A 24577-nucleotide genomic window follows, 5' to 3' on the forward strand; every position below is an offset into this window, starting at 1 on the left:
AAGTATCATTTACCTCTAGATATCTATTGAGTACCATATTGACATACTTCTCAAGGATTTTTGCTAGAAAAGGTAAATGAGATATGGGGTGATAGTTGTTTGTTTCAGTGGCACCTAGCAAAGATTTTTTCAATAATGGAAGGATGGAAGCTTTATTCAGTACGATAGAGAATTCTCCTGGGTCGGTAATGGAGTTAGGCAAGAGGAGGTGTAGGAAGTTGTCTCTGTATGCACTATTTCAAAGTAAGGAATAGTATGCACAGAGTCCAAGGGTTCCCCTTAGAGGTAAGATAGTGGCAACAAGAGATAATACTAATGCTCTATTTTGTGGTAGTGTGGTCGAGCAGTAGGCTTATCAAAGGAGTAGTGTTAAGCATTTGTTGTACATACACACAGGCAATAAATGAGGGACACACACTCAGAGACAAATCCAGCCAATAGGTTTTGTTATAGAAAAATATCTTTTCTTAGTTTATTTTAAGAACCACAGGTTCAAATTCTACATGTAATATCTCATTTGAAAGGTATTGCAGGTAAGTACTTTAGGAACTTTAAATCATTACATTAGCATGTATACTTTTTACATAAAACACAATAAGCTGTTTTAAAAGTGGACACTGCAATTTTCACAGTTCCTGGGGGAGGTAAAGTTTTGTTAGGTTTCACAGGTAAGTAAGTCACTTACAGGTTTCAGTTCTTGGTCCAAGGTAGCCCACCGTTGGGGGTTCAGAGCAACCCCAAAGTCACCACACCAGCAGCTCAGGGCCGGTCAGGTGCAGAGGTCAAAGAGGTGCCCAAAACACATAGGCTTCAATGGAGAGAAGGGGGTGCCCCGGTTCCAGTCTGCCAGCAGGTAAGTACCCGCGTCTTCGGAGGGCGGACCAGGAGGGTTTTGTAGGGCACCGGGGGGGACACAAGTCAGCACAAAAAGTACACCCTCAGCAGCGCGGGGGCAGCCGGGTGCAGTGTGCAAACACGCGTCGGGTTTTCAATGGTTTCCTATGAGAGACCAAGGGGTCTCTTCAGCGATGCAGGCAGGCAAGGGGGGGGCTCCTCGGGGTAGCCACCACCTGGGCAAGGGAGAGGGCCTCCTGGGGGTCACTCCTGCACAGGAGTTCCGTTCCTTTAGGTGCTGGGGGCTGCGGGTGTAGGGTCTTTTCCAGCCGTCGGGAAATGGAGTTCAGGCAGTCGCGGTCAGGGGGAGCCTCGGGATTCCCTCTGCAGGCGTCGCTGTGGGGGCTCAGGGGGGACAACTTTGGTTACTCACAGTCGTAGAGTCGCCGGAGGGTCCTCCCTGAAGCGTTGTTTCTCCACCAGTCGAGTCGGGGTCGGCGGGTGCAGTGTTGCAAGTCTCACGCTTCTTGCGGGGAGTTGCAGGGGTCTTTAAATCTGCTACTTGAAACAAAGTTGCAGTTCTTTTGGAGCAGTGCCGCTGTCCTCGGGAGTTTCTAGTCTTTCTTGAAGCAGGGCAGTCCTCAGAGGATTCAGAGGTCGCTGGTCCCTTGGAAAGCGTCACTGGAGCAGGTTTCTTTTGGAAGGCAGGAGACAGGCTGGTAGGACTGGGGCCAAAGCAGCTGGTGTCTTCTGTTCTTCCTCTGCAGGGGTTTTTCAGCTCAGCAGTCTTCTTCTTCAGGTAAGTTGCAGGAATCTAAATTCTTAGGTTCAGGGAAGCCCTTAAATACTAAATTTAAGGGCGTGTTTAGGTCTGGGGGTTAGTAGCCAATGGCTACTAGCCCTGAGGGTGAGTACACCCTCTTTGTGCCTCCTCCCAAGGGGAGGGGGTCACATCCCTAATCCTATTGGGGGAATCCTCCATCTGCAAGATGGAGGATTTCTAAAAGTTAGAGTCACCTCAGCTCAGGACACCTTAGGGGCTGTCCTGACTGGCCAGTGACTCCTCCTTGTTGTTTTCTTTGTTTCCTCCGGCCTTGCCGCCAAAAGTGGGGGCCGTGGCCGGAGGGGGCAGGCAACTCCACTAGCTGGAGTGTCCTGCGGTGCTGTGACAAAGGGGTGAGCGTTTGAGGCTCACCGCCAGGTGTTACAGCTCCTGCCTGGGGGAGGTGTTAACATCTCCACCCAGTGCAGGCTTTGTTACTGGCCTCAGAGTGACAAAGGCACTCTCCCCATGGGGCCAGCAACATGTCTCTAGTGTGGCAGGCAGCTGGAACCAGTCAGCCTACACAGATAGTCGGTTAAGGTTTCAGGGGGCACCTCTAAGGTGCCCTCTGGGGTGTAGTTTACAATAAAATGTACACTGGCATCAGTGTGCATTTATTGTGCTGAGAAGTTTGATACCAAACTTCCCAGTTTTCAGTGTAGCCATTATGGTGCTGTGGAGTTCGTGTAAAACAGACTCCCAGACCATATACTCTTATGGCTACCCTGCACTTACAATGTCTAAGGTATTGCTTAGACACTGTAGGGGCACAGTGCTCATGCACTGGTGCCCTCACCTATGGTATAGTGCACCCTGCCTTAGGGCTGTAAGGCCTACTAGAGGGGTGACTTATCTATACCTGCATAGGCAGTGAGAGGCTGGCATGGCACCCTGAGGGGAGTGCCTTGTCGACTTACTCGTTTTGTTCTCACCAGCGCACACAAGCTGGCAAGCAGTATGTCTGTGCTGAGTGAGGGGTCTCCAGCGTGGCATAATACATGCTGCAGCCCTTAGAGACCTTCCTTGGCATCAGGGCCCTTGGTACCAGGGGTACCACTTACAAGGGACTTATCTGGATGCCAGGGTGTGCCAATTGTGGAATCAAAAGTACAGGTTAGGGAAAGAACACTGGTGCTGGGGCCTGGTTAGCAGGCCTCAGCACACTTTCAATTCAAAACATAGCATCAGCAAAGGCAAAAACTCAGGGGGTAACCATGCCAAGGAGGCATTTCCTTACAGGAGGGTTCACCGTTTCTGCTATATCGTGAACTATTTTTGGGGGAAAGGGTCTAAAGAAGCCCCTGACTTTATTTGACCTATAAGCTCAATTGTTTTTTCCTCCATAAGAGGAGGACAAGTATGGATTTTTTTTCCACAAGCTACTTTATTGGCACCTACTGCCAAAGCTGCATCCCTGTCATTAGCATTTTTTATTTTAAAGCCTATCACAGAAGGATTGGCAAGGGAGCACTGTGCAGCTTGATGGTACACTGAACAGGACCTGGACTATCTTAAATAATTCTCCTGTGGAATTTTTTGCTGCAGCGGAAATGTCATATTAGGGAGCCAGGAATACCGCCGGCAATGGCGGTATTCTGTCTTCCGCGGCCTTGGCGGTCTTTTTCAAAGACCGCCATGGTCGTAATGACCCCCTTAGTTTTCTCCATGACAATCATTTTTTTGTATTTATAGATAACATGCTTGTATCTAGCCTTCTCTTCAATAAGATTACTTCTCCATACTGTTTCCTGCCTCCTGCATTTTTGTTTTATTTCCTTAAACTGAGGTGAAAACCAAGGAGTTGACGGCCTGCTTCTGTAATTTTTATTAGTTTTAAAAGGAGCCACCTTGATTGCAGTAGCCGCCAACCAGTCTGAGTATTCATTTACAGTTAAATTGGAATCATTCAATAATAAGGGTTGAGACCTCTCTAAGGTATCGATTAGATCTGTTTCATTGATTTCACTCCAGGCTTGGACCTTTTGACTTTGCACCTCATTAATATTAGTTGCAGGAGTTGATGAGGCACATTTTAAACATCAATATTGTTTCCCTTCCTGGCTGGGGAGATTGGAAAATGAACTGTTGTTGATTCCTGTTACCACTGCAAATGTAAGAAATACATCAGTCGTAGGTCTACAGTTTTCTGCTGATACTCAAGTTAGCAGAGTTGTTTATGATAAACCACCTTTAAAGGTGTCTACAGTTCTCTTTCACCTTTTGAGACTCCTGTCTTCACACAGACTGCTTCTGGTTATTTTGTCAACACTGACAACTTCTCTGCTGATTGCGCTCACATTTCGCTTCATGGTGTACGCAATTTTCTTCGCTGGTTGAAACACAACTATCTGCTCCCACCATGGCTCTATTTGTGGATCACCATTTCATTATTTTCCATGTTCTTGTGAATTGGATTTGTAACTGTTTTCTTCATGCTTATAAATGGACATTATCTTACAGAATGCTCTGCTGTAGAAATGGTAGCTGAGAAGCTGAAACCTAATTTGTCTTCCCACAAAGTGTGAAGAAACCTTTCCCTTGTGAGCATTTCTGATTTTCCAGTTTCCAATGGAATTGTATGTGATAAGGTCCCATACAATATTTTTGGCCCTATAGAAACTCTAAGAATTCCTTATGTTATTAAAGTAGTGATGGATGATGTAATAACCCAAGGTATTATTTCTGATTAATGGGATGTAAAAACAGTGACTTCAATGCTCTCTGAGCTTGAATATTATACTGTATTTGAAAGTGAGGATATGTACATGAATTTTGCTAATTATAGTAAAATATGTTGTTACCATTGCTATGTCCACCACTATTTATAATGAGCTAGTACAGTTTTTATTCATACACAATGGTGGGACGTTCTGAGACATATTCAAACAAATTTGCATATTCTTGTGGGCATGATACTTCAGATCTCTTTTTTTAATTACTATAACTTAACACCTTCAAAAATGAGGAAAAACAGACAAAATGAATATATGTAAATGTTTTCATTTCCCAGCTGGTAATTAAAGGCTATGAATGTTGAAAACAAAAACAATTTATTTAAAATCAGTTTGGGGAACAAAACAATGGAAAATACAGGGCATAAATGCCTTATTTAAGGCCTGCTTAGTTCCAATACAGATGATTTCGCTGAATGACACAGCGCAGTAGACTTCTTGCTTGGGTCTAGCAAAAATTAAAGAAATGAATGTGCCCAGTATTCCCTATATTGTACTTTTTGAAAATTTGCAACACTTAGTAAATTATACTGAAGAACAGCTCAATGGCATGGTGCAAAATGGTACTTTTACTTCTACACTTACAGGTCACAACGGGTGAATATTGTAGCCCGTGGACACAGATGGTTGTCATGCACGTTTTTTTTTAACTCTTCACATGGTTTTAAAACAAGCAGACTGGACCCTTGTAAAGTCTAGTCCTAGCACTCAGGGGTAGTCAAGATGTATAGCATGGTCAATGGTTACAACATTCCATTCTATCTGCAGTAAAAGAATACCTCCTCTCTCTCCTCTCTGATGACATAGATTTAGAGGATTTCTTCTTAGGTCACTATGTTCCAAAATGTTTTTTATGCCATCTAAAATGAAATTTAGAAGTTTTCTCAAATGGAGGCTTCTGCCCGCTTAAGAGAAACTGATAAGGCTAATTTGGAAAAAGTATTGGCTGCTGTTGATAATAGAACAAATACATTGTCCACTTGTATTTACACATTGAATAACATTGACATAACAATTGATGTTATACAGAATAACGTCTTTTATACAGCATGGGCAAAGTCAGCCTAGACATATTTTTCAGATAAGTTGAACACTACAAGTTTTAAAATCAAACACATGTGAATGCAACAGAATTGTTTTTGCCTTTTAATTTGACACTCAAACATTAAATAATGGCAAAGAAAGACACTACTTCTACAATAGTGAATATCGAAGGATTAGAAAAATTGGCTTTTACAGTAACCAAAACACCATCAGCAGTATGGCTCATTCATGGAGTAATCACACTGCCAATTTCAACGTTTCAGTTCACATCATGCTTGAAAAAATTTCCAGTAGACAGATATGAAGCTTTGGAGGAGAGTTTCACTCATGAGGTGTAGGAATTATCCTTTGATTATAGATGTGTGAGTGGGGAAACAGAGCTCTTTCTCAGCGGAAACAAATGCAAAACGTCTCTTACCCACTCCATGACTTGTAAACAGGTCACATTGCATGGGCGTGTAATGCTTCTGTAGCAAATTTGGTGTGTTACTTGAAGAGATTACCCATTTCCTTGAATCATCCAGTATTTCAGCTACATTCAGATAGAAGTTATTTGATGTTGAGCGATCAAGAATGTTGTGGAATGAGAGCAGGTGACCCCTATGTGGTTTCTGTTTCTCAAATAGGGACCTGCTGTAATATCATGCTCTTTCCTCCCACAAATGAAATTAGAGAGGTCAACTTGTATCCTTCCTTTCTGACCTTTAATGTTAATTTTGACAAGCAGACTAAAGGCCTTATTGTTTCAGAAAAACTTGGCACTTACATCTACCCCTGAAACATTTGAGCTGCAAGTTGCAAGGCCGTCCTCTGAAATACAATCACTGTTAAACCCAAACTTTCCCCGACATTTCAGTGAGCTTATGAGCCGTATCTTTAAGGTGTTGTGCACTTTTTTTAAAGTGGTTGGATATGGTTTGGTCAGCATGTTCCAAACCATTTTGAGAGTGATACCATCTTTTAAACACTCTTTTTTCAAGTGTATTGTGTTATTCCTAATTGGTGGTATTTTGGTACTATTTTTGCAGCTTCGTAATGGATGTCCCACCTTGAGACCCAATGGTGATGGAACTACTGCACGTCCAGCTTTGTGGTGAATGCATGATCTAGTACTTTGGAGTATCTTTACTGGAGAAACTAAATGAAAACTGGTCCATGTCTTTTCAGCCAGTGTTCTACTGTGTGCAAACTATGTTCCACTGTCTTTGGTACTATTTTCGAGTGTGTGCTTAGCATCTTTCTTGCAACAAAATTGGTATAATCTATGGAGATGGATCGGCAGATGTCCCTGTTGAGTCTTAATTTTTGATATTGTCCCATAAGACTGCCATTGCTTCAGGATGATTTGCTCCTCAAGGCTATTATGGCTCTGCCGTCTTGACACTGACAATATGGATGACATTTTGGAAACTTTCTTTGATTTTTAAAATGTGGGCCTTGTCCTTCGTGGGCCCACGTTAGTTCCCCATTTTAGCTCCGTTTTATATTTTATATTTGCATATTTTCAGCTGACATCACTTTTAGCAGTGACATTTTACACATATAGGCTTGGACAATATTATTCCAAAAATACGTTGTACATGCTGCTTGTTGCTAGTTAGCCTTTCTTGGCATGTAATCTGTGCACTATGTTCAAGGATGCGAATATAGTATGAGATATCTTAGTGCTTGGGTTACCCGTTCAGAGACAGCTTCTAACATCTAGCACAGTGTGGCTTTGATTATATAAACAATGCAATGACCGACGAGATTAGAGTAGCACTCCAGCCACTACTGTTCTGGAATGCATGCAGTGTTCAACATGCAGCCCTGCTGTCAGTGATATTTCATCTGGCACAGAAGCATTGCCAACTCCACTCTAGACCGGCACCCTGGTTCAGCTTTCCAGTTATGGGGGTTTACAGGCTATCCTATTAGATTAGACACAGGTAGAGGGTACAACTGCTATTCTCCCAGCTTGTAGCTAGGTAGGAACATATAGGTCCAAGATCATCATGGTTGGCCTGTTTATTCTTTTCACAATGTTAGTTATAATGGTTACAAAGCTTTGTTTCATCTGCCTAATTATTGCAGCTCATTCTCTCTATGCAAGAATACGATTATTTCAATAAATGTTTGAACACCTTTATTCGTATCTTTCTTGTGATTACCCTGGGCATGCATGAGAAAACAACAAAATGGGTAAGATCTGTTTCCACAACTTCCTTGAGAGTCAGAGTGTCATGTTAGAGGTTGTTGTAATCATATGTAACCCTGGGAAGGTTGGGCGTTCAGGTGAGGCACTGTGAGCTAGACAGGAATTTGGTCAGTAGTTACTGATGGTGTAGATGGACTCAGTCCCCTCGTCTTGAAGTTCTACCACCCTAATACGCAGTCCTACATTTTAGTGGGAACCATGTAACAGGTGCAACCAGATATCCCTAATATTCCCATTAATTGGATTTTTGTCATTTTGGTCTTGTTTTATTTATTAAATGTTGATCCATATTTCTAAACCTGGTGTGGAATATATTTGTGTGGTGTGTTCACTGTTTGAAGTGCTACACAATTATTTTACGCACTGCTTCTAAGTTAAGCCTGACTGCTCTGTGCCAAGCTACTAGAAGTTTAGCAACATTCAATTTAGGGTTTGTGTGTTCTTTACCATGACTAGGATTGTGGTTGCTGTTTGATCTGGCCTCATACCACAGTCAACCAACATCCCAATTTCTAACAACACAGATTTGGATTAATCCGTACGTGTTGGTCTTTGCCACTTTTCTAATAGGAAGAATATGAGTATTGCACCTTTAGAGGATTGGTAGTAAACCCTCAAGCATAATAAGGGTTTCAATGACTTAGCAATTTCTTGCCTCTGCCTAAGGGTTAAGTGGGTTCTTGGGAATTTTAGGGAGTTTCTTTGTGAGCTGATATTGATTTTCATTGGTGTTTGAAGAAATGAATCCTACATCATTGGGCCATTGTTGTGGACCACGGAACATGGAAGGTACCTGAGAAAGTAAATTGGTTAAGTTGGCAGTTATTTCGGGAACAGGTTGACAATTAGCATTTTCACAAAGTAATGCCAACATCTAATTTTTACCATGGTCGGGTATTTTGAGATAGAATCTATCAGGATACAGAAACCCATGCAGTTACATTTATACAGGCTATCCTGATCCAACAGACTGGCAGGTGTGGCAGGACATAGTAAAAAAAGTAGGCTTATCAGTAATAACATCACAGGTGATGGAGAAGGGGTAGGGAATTTGTTGGGGAACATGCTGACTTGGAATACCAACTCCGTACATGGACAAGCCCAAGGTAATAAAAGGAACTCAGAAGTTTTCTAAGCACAGAGTCTGATCATGTTATCAAAAACCAAAAAGACAACAGTTGCACTTATCATTTTTCATGAAATCAGCATAGGGTACTTTCTCATCTACAGAGATGAGGGTATTCAGGGAACAAGTGGAACATCTCAGATGTATTAAAATTCAGGATAGGTGTTCTGTGTAATTTGGTTAAATTTGGGTAGGTCGGCAAGACAATATACATTTGAAACAGCATTGGGCCAGTACCTTTACAACATGACCCTCTTGCACACCTGGACTTATGCTCTTCTCCTCCCATTCTGTCTTCCCACTCTAGCTCCTCCTTGTCTCACTTTCTGTTTCCTGCTTTGTTCTCCCATATCTTGGCTCCTACCTTCTACCCTTCACACTTTGGTCCATATTTATACTATGTTTGTGCCGAATTTGCATCATTTTTTTGACGCAAATCCAGCACAACCTTAACTCCATATCTATAGTTTGACGCTAGACACATCTAGCATCAAAAATATGGAGTTAACGTCATTTTAAGGATGCGTGAAACCACCTTGCGTCAATGAGATGCAAGATGGGCATTCACGTCCAGAAAATGACTCAAACACCCCAGCGCGATATTTATCCAACAGGGTAAAAACTATGCACGGGCGGAAGGCGGACCCAAAAAATGACGCTCACCCCGATTTGTGGCAGATTTTTAAGGGCAGGTGTAAAAATGAGGCAAACACACCACTAATTAAGGAAAACACACACAAGCAACATTACAGACCAACAGGAGAACATGGAAGTACTACTGATGCAGCTTGCAAGACAACGGCAAGCACAGAACCAACGGTGGCAGCCACCACCACCCCAACGCGGCCCACAAAGGCAACGCAGAAAGCAGGAGAGACTTTTCAGAAACAGGACACCCTCCATGTCCTCAGGGAACAAGACATCATTTGGAGGTATCGACTCAACTGGCAAGCCATACAGCAGCTGCTGCACCATATTGAGCCACAACTAACAGCTAGCCTGCAGACACCACACAACATACCACCAGTGACGAAGCTGCTAGCTGTCCTGCATATGTTGGCAAGTGGCTCCTTCCAGACAAGGGTGCCCTGGTCGCTGGGGTATCACAGCCCTCATTCTCGGCTTTCCTGCCCAAGGTGTTAGATGCCATAATCTCCCTCACACCCCGACACATCAGCTTCCCCAACACCCAGCAGAAGGAGCAGGAGAAGCGGAGATAAAACAGGGGTTTTATCAAATCCATGGCGTCCCGCATGTGCTTGGTGCCATTTACTGCACCCATGTCCGGATCGTCCCACCTGCAGCAACAGAGTACCTCTTCAGGAACAAAAAGCACACACATTCTATCAATGTGCAGGCCATAGTTGACCACCAGGGATTGTTCAGAAACATCTTGCCCACGTATCCTGGGAGTGCCCATGACTCATTCATATTCTGGCACAGCAGGATCAATCAGCACTTCCAGGATGGAGAATATGGCAATGGCCTTCTTGTAAGTAAGTCAATAAACCTAGCAATATACACACAGCACAACAACCCTGTAGGACACACAAGACATACACCACTACATTGACACGTGGGCAGGGTGACACTGAAGTGAGACACTGGTACTTATGTTGTACACCCTGACACAATGGAATACATACCTCTGGACAAATGACGGCTGCCACAAACATTAGCTGCCACTCTAGAGGAACAAGGGACCAATGTCAAAAACCACAGTGACAATGACATGGTCTGCACTGTAAGTACAACTTGGAAGATAAACCATTTACAAGTACATTAGGCCACATAGTCAATCGGCCACCCTCCCAAGCAGTATGTAGCGTGGAAGGGGTGTACAATGTGTGTTGCAGCAGGTCTAACACCATGAGACACATCGCATGATGATGAAGACTCACCTGTAGGTGACACAGAAATACTGAGGCAGTCCCAACATCATACATCACTCCTGGGGTGCTGTTTCCAGGTTGCAATAAGGAAGTGGACTGTGCTATGAACACATATTGATGTGCCATCAATGCAAACTGCACACTGCTGCACACACTGAAAGAGCCAATTGTCCATCAAAATAGCATATGTATAGGGAGATGGCCCTTCCTGCACAGATACATCCACCTCCACAAGGCAGTTATCCAGGTTCCCTGGAGCAAGTTTGGTAGAGTAGGTGCATGGTTGCACATGAGCTACTGGCAAAGGGAACAAAAAAGGCTTGCCTATAAACAAGTCACACATGGGACAATTGTGCATTGTCAATACTGAACAGCTCAGTGCTGCCAACTTATGGAGATGTGTTGTGCATTGTCACCTACCCAATTCAAAGGGCCTCAGGGTCGCATTTCATCTGCAGTGACATATGTCTAAATGGATGGGATGTCCAGGCCATGTATTGCAACCATATTACCACCACATCTGAATCCATTGTGTGTGTGGATGTATCATGTCCCCTCCAGTAAAAGCACACTGAAACATGTGGGACACTACACAGCGCATGGTGCATACATACTGACCAACAGTTCGGAAACCAAATCACAGATCCTGGGTCAATGAGCCAAACACAAGTTGTCATGTCAAACAACCCAGTGCAGAGAAGACCTCACAGAAGCCCAGGAACTCACACAATACCACAAACACATATGAGTCACAGACAATACAAGATGACAATTGCCATACTACATGACATTCCTGTTGCAAGCACAAAATACTCACTCCTATTATCTTTTGCAGCAGATCAGAGTTATGGGATCCAGCCATGGATCATGACCCCATTCCCCAACCCAAGCACAGCAGCAGAGTGTGCCTATAATGAGGCACATCGGAGGACATGCACCATTGTGGAAAGGACTTTTGGCATCATGAAGTCCAGATTCAGGTGCCTGGACATCACCGAATGCAGCCTCCTATATGCAACATTATTGTGTGTAAAATAATAGTGACCTGTGCTAACCTGCACAACATTTGTGTGAGGATGAACATCACATTATATGAACCGGACCAAGAACTACCTGAGGAGGAGGAGGGGGAGGATGGTGGCAGGTAAAATGAGGAAAAACGAGGGAGAACAGCAGAACACAGCTGCAGGAATGCGCAGCAGACAGCAAATTGTACACAACTTTTTCACTTGATAGTTACTCTACACACCTTGTTAAGATATCTAAATAAACACCTTAGTTGATCACACAATCCTGCTCTGGTGTCTTCATTCTCCATCACATGTACCTTAGGAATGTGAGTATTACCCCAGGGAGCATGTTACAAAGACAAATCTGACTACTTCTGTTGCAACATCACATGTGATGCGTATGATTGTACAGCAAACATCACACACATATAAAAAATACTCATCATTTGAATGTCACATATGAAGGACACAATGAATGGACCACAACATATGAGTCACATCCACATTGCCAGCATGGTCAACTGTAGCACATGACACACAACTATGACATCTCCAATCATAAGGTAAATAAGGGCCCCATACATGAGGTAGTGGATATGAAAAATCAGAAGTACAGGAATGTATGAACAGACCCCTGACATAACTAAGTGTGACACTTGCAATGTCTGCAAGGAGCTTGTGTGACAAGGGGGGCATCATTTGTGACGATGGATAGCATGATTGTCCCAGGCATGACAAGCAATGTTCACAACACATGCCCTGCGCAGTCCATCCCTGGAAATCGGTCCTGCCACTGCCATGAAGCCCAATCCTGAAACAGAGTACACATGCCCAAACACTTGGACTGGACACTTCTGTGGAATGCACATCTGAAAATATGTGAACACATGTAGGCAGGGCAACAGGTCCACCACAGCAACACAAGTAAAATAGCTGATTGTAGTGAGTCAAACTGACGTGTACCAAACATTTTATGGGTGGAATTTAGGCACAGTGTTTCAAACACAGTACGTAACAAACATGTACACATATCAGACATTTGTGTAGCCCACACATGTCACCATGAACTCATAACCAACAATTAATGACATATGAGGGGTAACATCTCCTACAGAGCACTCATCAGCCATCTGTCTGTCTGGGTGTTAGATTAGTTGGGTTAGTTGTGGTTCTTACGTTTGGGCAGTAAGTTTCCTTTATTCTCGTTTCTTTTCTTTTTTTTCAATATTTACTGTTTGAATTTGTGATTGAGGGACATCAGGAAGGGTGAGGCTGACACGGATGGGGGAGGAGGAGCTTGAGGGCTTTGTGTGGCTGGTGTGCCACTTCCTACCCATGATGCTCAAGATGGGTGGTGTTAGAAATGGGGTTTTTGGTTGGCAGTCAGGTTACCCTCTGTCCAAGCAAGAACCCTCACTCTAGTCAGGGTAAGTCACACACAATCCAAAATTATCCTGTGCCCACCCTCTGGTAGCTTGGCACGAGCAGTCAGGCTTAACTTAGAAGGCAATATGTAAAGTATTTGTGCAATAAATCATACAATAACACAATATAGCACCACAAAAATACACCACACAGTGTTTAGAAAAATATATAATATTTATCAGGATAATTGTAGGTCAAAACGAATAAAGATGCAATGTGAAATTGAAGAGATATCACTGAAAAGTGATATAAAGGGGGTCATTCTGACCTCGGCGGTAAAAGGCGCTTACCGACGGTCAGAAGGCCGTCACAACACCACCGCGGTCGCGGTAAACCGCCACGGTCATTCTGACACTCAAGAGGCAAACCGCCAAAAGTCCGCCACACCAAGGGCCAGCGTTAAACTGGCGAAGACCAAACCTCCACTGTCACGCCAACAGAAAAACGCCCATGCCATTACGACCCACGAATCCACGCGGCGGTCTTTCAACCGCGGTATTCCATTGGCGGTACACACCGCTGCGCTCAAAATACACATACAGCTCCAAAACACAGCCACATTGGACAATTTGAAATACACAAACCTGAGACACATACACACAACACTCCCACACACACAATTAACTATAAAACACACACCCACATCACCCACAAACCCCTACGACCACAAATCAGAGAAGAAGCCCAGAGAGAGACAGCACAGAATAGAGAACACCATCACACAGAGGCACACTACACCATCACCCACACAACAACCACGCACAAAACACCACACGCCACTACACTCACCACACTCATCACCACAAACACCACCCCACACCTCATCCACACCACCCCATGGTACCCCAAAGACACCCCAGGTTCTCAGACGCAGAACTCAGGGTCATGGTGGAGGAAATAGTTCGGGTAGAGCCCCAGCTCTTCGGGACACAGGTGCAGCACACCACCATTGCCAGGAAGATGGAGCTATGGAGCAGAATAGTGGACAGGGTCAATGCTGTGGGACAGCATCCACGAAATCGGGACGACATCAGGAAGCGGTGGAACGACCTACAGGGGAAGGTGCGTTCCATGGTATCCAGGCACATTATCGCGGTGCAGCGGACTGGCGGCGGACCCCCACCTCAAACCCCAGAATTTACAACATGGGAGGAACAGGTCTTGAACATCCTGCATCCTGAGGGCCTCGCAGGAGTATCTGGAGGAATGGACTCTGGTAAGTCTCATCTTCACTACTTCATCCCCCCCACCCACCAGCATGCCAACTCATACCCCCACCCTCCCCCCCACCACCATCACACATCCTCATTGCTAATGTCTCACCATCACAACCCACCCATCCCAACACCAAACCCTGCATGCCACCACAAACCATCGACAGCCATCACCTAAGTATGCCCACTGCACATACCCATCTCCCCCACAAACCGCGTCACAACAGCCCCCACAAAGGAATGCCAGCACTGGGGTACACGGGCACCCACCCATTGCACACTATGGCACACACAGAAGCAATAACCATACTCTTTTACCCCTGCAGGACCCGAACACCACCACACCGCCCAGGAGGGTCCAGAAATGTCCATCCCACCCCAAGAAGAGGCCTCCAGTGATGACAGCAGCTCTGTCTCCCTGGACCCAGATGACCAGCCCGGCCCATCGGGGACCTTGGGACAGTCGGTTCCCCTCAGACAGCCACAGGCTACAGCAGACCTACCCCCCCTCTGGGAACACCAGCACAGCACCCACCCAGCGGGCCCATGCCTCTTTCTCCAGGACACATCAATCAGCGGTGTGTCCATCACTACAGGGCACCCAGGTTAACCCACCAACCCAACAACAACAGGGACCTGGGGGCAGTGGTAGTGGGCACACGGTCCAGGGCACAGAGGCCCAGGAAAACAGGGGAACTGGGAGGGCTGCTGTGCGACAGGGGGGGGACAGGCCCAGGGAACCCACTCTCCACGAGGCCCTCTCCTCCATCATGGGAGCATACCACCACTACCAGGAGACGATGGCGACGGTCCTGGCCAGGTTCCAGGAGATCCAGGTACTGCAGGAGGAACAGTTTATGGGGTTCAGGGAAGAACTGAGAAACATTAGTTCCGCAATGGGCACCATCGTTGTGGCTCTCAACCAGATTGTCACCACATTGCGGGACCATGTGGCACCACAAAGGGCCCCTGTCACTAGCATGGACCAGGAACAGGCTACCACCTCCGCCGGCACTAGTGGACAGGAGGCCCCGACACAGCAACAACCGGCCACCAGAACCCCACCTCCTGCAGAAGAAGAACCACCCTGCAAGCGGGGCCTGAGATCTAGGAAGAAGACAGAGTAGGATGCCAAGACCCCCGCCAGGAAAGGATACCCCCTGATGTCATCCCACTGTCCCACATTGTCACCCTGTCCAACCTTAAACTGCCCCTGCTCCACCTTCCACAGGCATATGGACAATGCACCTGTGAGACTGAGAATCTGGACTCTGCCATGGACATTCCTCCACCATCACCCATCACCGATTTTCAACCATGTCCCAAAATTGAGCACTTTAATAAACACACTTATTGCACACAAATAATCTGGAGTCTGCCTGTTTTTTTGAAAATATGTATTAGACATAAACGTGCCAAAATGACCAGTTACATTGTGATGACAACATACCACTGTCACACAGCTGTAGTCCATGGGCAAACAAAGCAGAGGTCACGCAGTGGGGCCCACATCTCTGAAATTAGGAGGGAAAGTCACAACTCTGTTAGCATACACTGGGTGAAAAGGACAGACAGTAGAGAGGCAGGAGACTGTAAGTAAATGTAAAATGCCGGTGTTGATTCTTACCTGTGTGTTATTGAAAATACTGCTGTATCACTGTGTCCCTGTTGTCTGTGTCGTCCTCTTCGTCTTCCTCCTCTTCACTCTCCGCAGGCTCCACAGCTGCTACAACACCACCATCTGGACCATCCTCCTGCAGAAAAGGCACCTGGTGTCGCAGTGCCAGGTTGTGAAGCATACAGCAGGCCACGATGATCTGGCACACCTTCTTTGGTGAGTACATTAGGGATCCACCTGTCATATGCAGGCACCTAAACCTGGCCTTCAGGAGGCCGAAGGTTCTTTCTATAATTCTCCTAGTTCGCCCATGGGCCTCATTGTAGCGTTCCTCTGCCCTTGTCCTGGGATTCCTCACTGGGGTCAGTAACCACGACAGGTTGGGGTAACCTGAGTCACCAATTAGCCACACACGGTGTCTCTGTAGTTGTTCCATCACATAAGGGATGCTGCTATTTCGCATGATGTACGCGTCATGCACTGACCCAGGGAACTTGGCATTTACATGGGAGATGTACTGGTCAGCCAAACAGACCACCTGGACATTCATGAAATGATAACTTTTTCTGTTCCTGTACACCTGTTCACTTTCACTGGGGGGTACCAAAGCCACATGTGTCCCATCAATGGCACCAATGATGTTGGGAATATGTCCAAGGGCATAGAAATCACCCTTCACTGTAGGCAAATCCCCCAGCTCAGGGAAAACGATGTATCTCCGCATGTGTTTGAGCAGGGCAGACAACACTCTGGACAACACCTTGGAAAACATAGGCTGAGACATCCCTGATGAAATGGCCACTGTTGTTTGAAATGACTCACTTGCTAAGAAATGGAGTACTGACAGCACCTGCACTAGAGGGGGGATCCCTGTGGGTTGGCGGATGGGTGACATCAGGTCTGCCTCCAGCTGGGCACACAGTTCATGTATAGTGGCTCGGTCAAGCCTGTATGTCAGAATGACATGTCGTTCCTCCATTGTCGACAGGTCCACCAGCGGTCTGTACACGGGAACATTCCTCCATCTCCTCGCAAGTCCCAGCGGACGGTGCCTAGGAAGGACAACAGCGAGCACAGAGTCAATCAACCCACAGGTACGTTCCCACAGCTTGCACAGTACACAATTCTCTATGCATTGAATGGCTTGTATGAGTGTCGATGCAAGGCCTAGGCATGTGTAACGCAGTAGAAATTAAGCCATGTGGGCCCTTGAAATGGCGGCTGCCTGACCTGTGAAGTGCGACTATGGGATGTGAGGTCAATGCGCTGGCGTGGCACACCGTGGAGGTAGGCGGTCGAAGACCACGGCGCAAAGCCGCATTGGTTAACATTGAACCCTATGCGTTTCAGGAGCCAATGACGAAGTGCGCCGGCGGTCGCGGGACGCACCGCCGCGGACGTGACCGCCATTTTCTATCTGCTCAATCATTCGAGACCTGATCATCCACAGGAGAGGACCTATACTGCAAGTGCTGCTGTGACCTCGGTCTGGAAGATACAATGGCTGCTGCGACTGGGGAAAGGGCCCCTGCCTTCACTTCTGAAGAATTGGAGAAACTCGTGGATGGGGTCCTCCCCCAGTATGCGCTACTCTACGGTCCTCCAGACCAACAGGTAAGTACACTGGGAGCATGCTTTGGGGGCAAAGCCTGTGTTGAGTCGGGTGGATGAAAGATGGTGGGGAGGGGAGCGATTGAGGCATGCATCAAACGACGGATGAGAGCATGTGCCACATGGCAAGGGTGGGGATGGGGGGCCACTCACATCGAGCATGCAGAAAATTATAATAATGTTATTTCTCCCCCTGTACATGTCACATATAGGTCAGCGCCCATCAGAAAATCAACATTTGGCGTGCCATCGCCAAGGACGTCCGGACCCTGGGGGTCCACAACAGACGGGGCACCCACTGCCGCAAGAGGTGGGAGGACATCCGCCGCGGGAGCAGGAAGACCGTGGAGGCTCTGCTGGGGATGGCCTCCCAACGTAGGAGGGGTGCCACTCGTCAATTGACCCCCCCTGATGTCTCGGATCCTGGCGGTGGCCTACCCAGATTTGGATGGGCGCGTGAGGACATCACAGCAGACACAAGGGGGTGAGTACCAGCACATTCTGCTATCTTAGCGCGCAGTGGAGGTGTCTGGGTGGGGGAGGAGGGCTGTGGGTATCCCTAGGCCAGGGCGATTTCTGTAGGCTAGGCCCCTCCGTAAGGCATGGCCCTGTGCCCCCGCCCCCCACCTCTGTAGGGTGCCAAGTACAGCTATCCATGGCCCTGTGTCACCTATGTGTGCAGTTGTCGTCCATAGGCTTGTAGGCCAAGTCCCAATGATTGAGTAGTGTACCCGAAGTGCGCGGCGTAGTGCAGGGGGCTTCTGTGTCTGTCCTCTCCGCCAACTGTGTTGCCAATGGATGCACTCAACATGTCTTCATTTCACCCCCCTTTTTTGCTGCTCTTCCTGTTTATGTGTGCATTAGCATCATCAGGCAGAGGAGAAGTGGCATCGGAGCACGAGGGAGCTGCATCTCACATGGCCCTGGAGGGCCATGCAACCGACTCGGAGTTCACCAGTGAGACGGAGGGCGAGGGGAGCTCCAGAACGGGGACACGTGGAGACATCAGCGACACAGACACGTCCTCGGAAGGGAGCTCCCTTGTGGTGGCAGCAACATCCGTGCCCACTGCAACAACAGGTACAGCCGCCACCCAGCGCACCAGCTCCGTCCTCCCAGCAGCCCCTCTGCGATCACCCCGTGCCCGCTCGCACACGAAGGCGGGCATCTCCTTCGCCCCAGGCACCTCAGGCCCTGCCCCAGTTACCCCTGCTGCCCTCAGTGAGGAGGTCATTGACCTCCTCAGGATGCTCATTGTTGGGCAGTCTACCCTTTTGAATGCCATCCAGGGGGTAGAAAGGGAGGTGCACCAGAGCAATGCATACCTGGAGGGCATTCATTCGGGTCAGGCTGCCCATCAGCGATCGTTCAACGCTCTGGCCTCAGCACTGACGGCAGCCATTGTCCCTGTCTCCTGCCTCCCTCCTCCAACTTCCTCCACCCAGTCCCACTCCCCTGTTCCTCTGCCTATCCCAGACACACCTACAGACCAGCCTGCACACACTTCAACACCCAAGGGCAGCTCATCCAGACATAAGCACCACACATCACACAAGCATTCACACAAGCAACAGCCACATGCAGACATACCAACAGCCACTGTCCCCCTCCTCCTCATTTCCCTCCTCCCTCCCTGTGATGTCTCCACTCACACTTGCATGCACAACATCATCAGCCACTACGTCCATCACCAGCACACCCACCAGAACACTCCGCACACGTGCAGTCACCACCCCCACTGCCATTTACACGTCCCCTGTGTCCTCTCCCAGTGTGTCTGTCACCCCCTCTTCCAAACCACACAAACGCAGGCAGCCACCCACCCAACAGCCATCCACCTCATGACAGCCTCCGTCACAAGCACCTGCACCCAAAGACACCACACTTGACTCTCCTACAACCACATCTTCTTCCTCCACTCCCATACCCACTGCACCTACCCTTCCCGCTGCTCCTAAAAAGTTTTTCCTGTCCAAAATGAACCTCTTTCCATCACCTGACCCACCCCCTCCATCTCGTAAGAGTCCAATCAGCACCTCAGCCACCACAACCCCTGGACCTACAAGGTCCATAGTACAGGGATATTGGAGTCCACCACCTTCAAGGGCAGCAACATCGGCCAGCAGTAAAGGGACAGCCAGCCCACCCCCTGGGAAGAAAACCAAGAAAGGCAAGGCCCGGCGCGAGAGGCCAGAGACGGCAGCCTCCAAAGGCACTACCCTGGCACCGTCAGGAAGTGGGGTGCCACCTGGCACATCTACAAAGGGAGGCAAGGGCCACAGAGAATCACGGAAGGATGGCAAGGGCAGCACGGCTGACAAGTCCGGCAGCAGGCGAGCTGCCCAGGAGGGCCCCACCAGCCCCATTCCGGGTGTGAAGGAGGACACCCACGGGCCCGGGACTCCAGCACAGGAGGGCCCCAGAAGCGAGAAGTCGGATGGCGAGTGAACTCCATATATTGGCCGGATATGGTGCCCTGGAGACACATGTCAAGAACCGCTGAACAGGGCCCTTCAAGACAAGCACCGCTGAACAGGCCACCGCCGTCTCAAGAACCGCTGAACAGGGCCCTTCAGGACAAGCACCGCTGAACAGGCCACCGCCGTCTCAAGAACCGCTGAAAAGGGCCCTTCAAGACAAGCACCGCTGAACAGGGCACCGCCGTCTCAAGAACCGCTGGACAGGGCCCTTCAAGACAAGCACCGCTGAACAGGGCCCTTCAAGACAAGCACCGCTGAACAGGGCACCGCCGTCTCAAGAACCGCTGAACAGGGCACTTCAAGACAAGCACGGCTGAACAGGGCACCGCCGTCTCAAGAACCGCTGAACAGGGCCCTTCAAGACAAGCACCGCTGAACAGGGCACTTCAAGACAAGCACCGCTGAACAGGGCCCTTCAAGACAAGCACCGCTGAACAGTGCCCTTCAAGACAAGCACCGCTCCGCTGGGCCCTTCATCTCAAGCACCGCTCCGCTGGGCCCTTCATCTCATGCACCGCTCCGCTGGGCCCTTCAAGACAAGCACCGCTCCGCTGGGCCCTTCATCTCAAGCACCACTCCGCTGGGCCCTTCATCTCAAGCACCGCTCCGCTGGGCCCTTCATCTCAAGCACCGCTCCGCTGGGCCCTTCATCTCAAGCACCGCTCCGCTGGGCCCTTCAAGACAAGCACCGCTCCGCTGGGCCCTTCATCTCAAGCACCGCTCCGCTGGGCACCGCCGTCTCAAGCACCGCTCCGCTGGGCCCTTCCTCTCAAGCACCGCTGGCCCATTTGCAGAAGGGGCAGGCCCGGATCTGTGTCGGGCAGGGCTGCACGATGCACTCTGGGCACCATGCCTCCTCCAGTACCACTGGAGTCTGTAATCCACTTGAGAGACTGTGGCTTTGCACTCCCCAGGATTGCACAGTGGGCAAGCCACCCACTGTAGAGACTTGTGAGACTGTGGCTTTGCACTCCCCAGGATGGCACAGTGGGCAAGCCACCCACTGTAGAGACTTGTGAGACTGTGGCTTTGCACTCCCCAGGATGGCACAGTGGGCAAGCCACCCACTGTAGAGACTTGTGAGACTGTGGCTTTGCACTCCCCAGGATGGGACAGTGGGCATGGAGGCCCCTCGTGGATCTGGCGTCGTGGACTCATGTGGCTGAGGTGCCTCCCCTTCCCTTCCCCCTGAGGTGCCTGTAGTTTTTCTATCTGATGCCCCTGCAGTGTTCTCTCCAATGGCTTTGGGTCTCCTGTGTGGGCTTTGCCCATGTGTTGAGGCCCATCGGCCCACGTACAATGACTGAAACCCAATTTGGACAGGACAATTTACATATGTGTATATAGTTATAGATGTTTGATTTTTTTTTTTACGTAGCCTTACAATATATTTGAATTTCATGATCATTTTATTTTGTCTGCATTCTTCCGGGGGGTTTGGGGGGTGTCACTCTGAGTTGTTGCTCTGCATTGATGTGTAGGTAGTTGTGGGTGAAGGTGGGTGTGTCGCGTATGTGTGTGCCCGTAATCTTTTCTCCTCCCCCCTCCCCTGTGTCGTAGGTGCAGTACTCACCGTTGTCTTCTGCGCCGGCGTTCGTGCTCCTGGTAGAGGAGCAGGTAGACAATAGCTGGTAGGATGTGTAGTTCTGGTTCCATGTTGTCCAGATTCCTCGTGGAGTGTGTAGAGGTGAGCGTTTTCCCGTTCGTAGTCTTTTTCCGCCGTGTTTTTATCGGCGGGGCTCCCGCCCCGGAAAAGGTGGCGGATTGGTGAGTTGTGATAGGGTGGGCGGTACATTGTCTCCCGCCTGTCTGTTGGCGGTCACCGCCGCGCTGTTTGTTTGTCCCGCCGTGGCGGTCGGAGTGTTAAAGTGGCGGTCTGTGTTGGCGGTTTCCGCCAGGGTCAGAATTCCATTTTTTGGACCAGCTGCCTGTTGGCGGGTTGGCCGCCGCTTTAACACCGACCGCCAGGGTTGGAATGACCCCCAAAGTGTCTTAAGTCTTTAAAAAGCAAACAAAGTCTCTTTCAAGCACAAAGTACCTGGTTTAAAGTGGAAAATCTCTGCAAAGGGCCGCAGAAGAAGGGATACGTGGAAAAATGGTGTGTGTGTCGATTTCTCCCCTGCACACACAGACTTGCGTCGTTATTTTTCACACGGGGAAGTCGGGCTTGGTTTTCCGGCGCGCTGACAGTCTCTTTCTGTGGGTCGCGGGATTACCAGATGTCCTGGGGTCTGTGCGTGGATTCTTTGGCTTGTTTTCTGGCTGTGCGTGGTTCCGGGAGGCTGTGCGTGGAATTCTCATTCTCATGGCAGGCGTTGCGTCGATTTCCCCTCTGGAAGTCGGGCGCCGTTGTCCTTGCGAGGCCGTGCGTCGAAGTTCCGGTCACCCCGAAGGTGTCGCGTCGATCAGTGTCAGTGTGCGCCGATTTTCTCACCGCAGAGCAAGCTGTGCGTCGAAAGTTTCGCCGCACGAAGAGTCCAAATGAAAAAGAGAAGTCTTTTTGGTCCTGAGACTTCAGGGAATAGGAGGCAAGCTCTATCCAAGCCCTTGGAGAGCACTTTTACAGCCAGACAAGAGTTCAGCAAGGCAGCAGGGCAACAGCAAGGCAGCTGACCTTTGTAGAAAGCAGTCAGGTGAGTCCTTTAGGCAGCCAGGCAGTTCTTCTTGGCAGGATGCAGGTTCTGGTTCAGGTTTCTTCTCCAGCAAGTGTCTGATGAGGTAGGGCAGAGGCCCTGTTTTATACCCAAATGTGCCTTTGAAGTGGGGGAGACTTCAAAGAGTGGCTAAGAAGTGCACCAGGTCCCCTTTCAGTTCAATCCTGTCTGCCAGGGTCCCAGTAGGGGGTGTGGCAGTCCTTTGTGTGAGAGCAGGCCCTCCACCCTCCCAGCCCAGAAAGACCCATTCAAAATGCAGATGTATGCAAGTGAGGCTGAGTACCCTGTGTTGGGGTGTGTCTGAGTGAATGCACAAGAAGCTGTCAACTAAGCCCAGCCAGACGTGGATTGTAAGACACAGAGAGATTTAAGTGCAAAGAAATGCTCACTTTCTAAAAGTGGCATTTCTAGAATAGTAATATTAAATCCAACTTCACCAGTCAGCAGGATTTGGTATTACCATTCTGGCCATACTAAATATGACCTTCCTACTCCTTTCAGATCAGCAGCTACTACTTCAATACTGTATGAGGGCAGCCACGATGTTAGCCTATGAAGGGAGCAGGCCTCATAGTAGTGTAAAAACGAATTTAGGAGTTTTACACTACCAGGACATGTAAACTACACAGGTACATGTCCTGCCTTTCACCTATACAGCACCCTGCTCTAGGGGTTACCTAGGGCACACATTAGAAATTACTTTTGTGTGGAGAAAGGGGAGGTTTAGGCTTGGCAAGTACTTTTAAATGCCAAGTTGAGGTGACAGTGGAACTGCACACACAGGCCTTGCAATGGCAGGCCTGAGACAAGGAAAAGGGGCTACTTAAGTGGGTGGCACAACCAGTGCTGCAGGCCCACTAGTAGCATTTAATCTACAGGCCCTAGGCACATATAGTGCACATTACTAGGGACTTATAAGTAAATTAAATAGTCCAATCAGGTATGATCCAAGGTTACCATGTTTAAAGGGAGAGAGCATATTCACTTTAGCACTGGTTAGCAGTGATAAAGTGCGCAGAGTCTAAAAGCCAGCAAAAACAGTGTCCAAAAAGTGGAGGGAGGCAGGCAAAAAGTTAGGGGTGACCACCCTAAGGCTGTCAGGTCCAACATGTGTCCCCCCCAGCTGAAAGTGGGGAGAGTTACCCGACCTCCTGGGAGCTCTCATCGCTAAGGCGGAAATATCTGGAGAGACCATCAGCACTGGCGTGATCAACCCCTGGGCGATGCTCCACCGTAAAGTCCATCCCCTGTAGGGAAATGGACCACCTCAAGAGTTTAGGGTTTTCACCCCTTATCTGCATGAGCCATCTGAGGGTCCTGTGGTCTGTCTGAACCCGGAAGTGAGTCCCAAACAGGTATGGCCTCAGTTTCTTCAGTGCCCAGACCACAGCAAAAGCTTCTCTCTCAATAGCACTCCACCTCTGTTCCCGTGGTAATAGCCTTCTGCTAATAAAGACTACTGGTTGGTTTAGGCCCTCCTCATTTAGCTGTGCTAGGACCGCCCCTATGCCATGCTCTGAAGTGTCTGTCTGCACGATAAATTCCTTGGAGTAGTCAGGGGCCTTGAGCACGGGGGCCGTGCACATGACTTCCTTCAGAGAGTCAAAGGCTTTCTGACAAGCCTCTGTCCAATTCGCCAACCTAGGTTGTTTCTTGGAAGTGAGTTCTGTCAAGGGTGACACAATGGTACCATAGCCCTTGACAAATCTGCAGTAGTATCCTGTGAGGCCTAAAAAGGCTCTCACCTCAGTCTGTGTTCTAGGTGGTTGCCAGGCCTTGATAGTTTCAATCTTGGCCTGGAGTGGCTGCACCTTGCCACCACCCATTAGGTGTCCCAAGTACACCATGGAACCCTGCCCAATCTGGCACTTACTAGCCTTGATGGTCAGGCCTGCCTGTCGCAGGGCCTGAAGCACC

Source organism: Pleurodeles waltl, chromosome 3_1 (genome assembly GCF_031143425.1).
Source record: "Pleurodeles waltl isolate 20211129_DDA chromosome 3_1, aPleWal1.hap1.20221129, whole genome shotgun sequence".
Classification (NCBI taxonomy): domain Eukaryota; kingdom Metazoa; phylum Chordata; class Amphibia; order Caudata; family Salamandridae; genus Pleurodeles; species Pleurodeles waltl.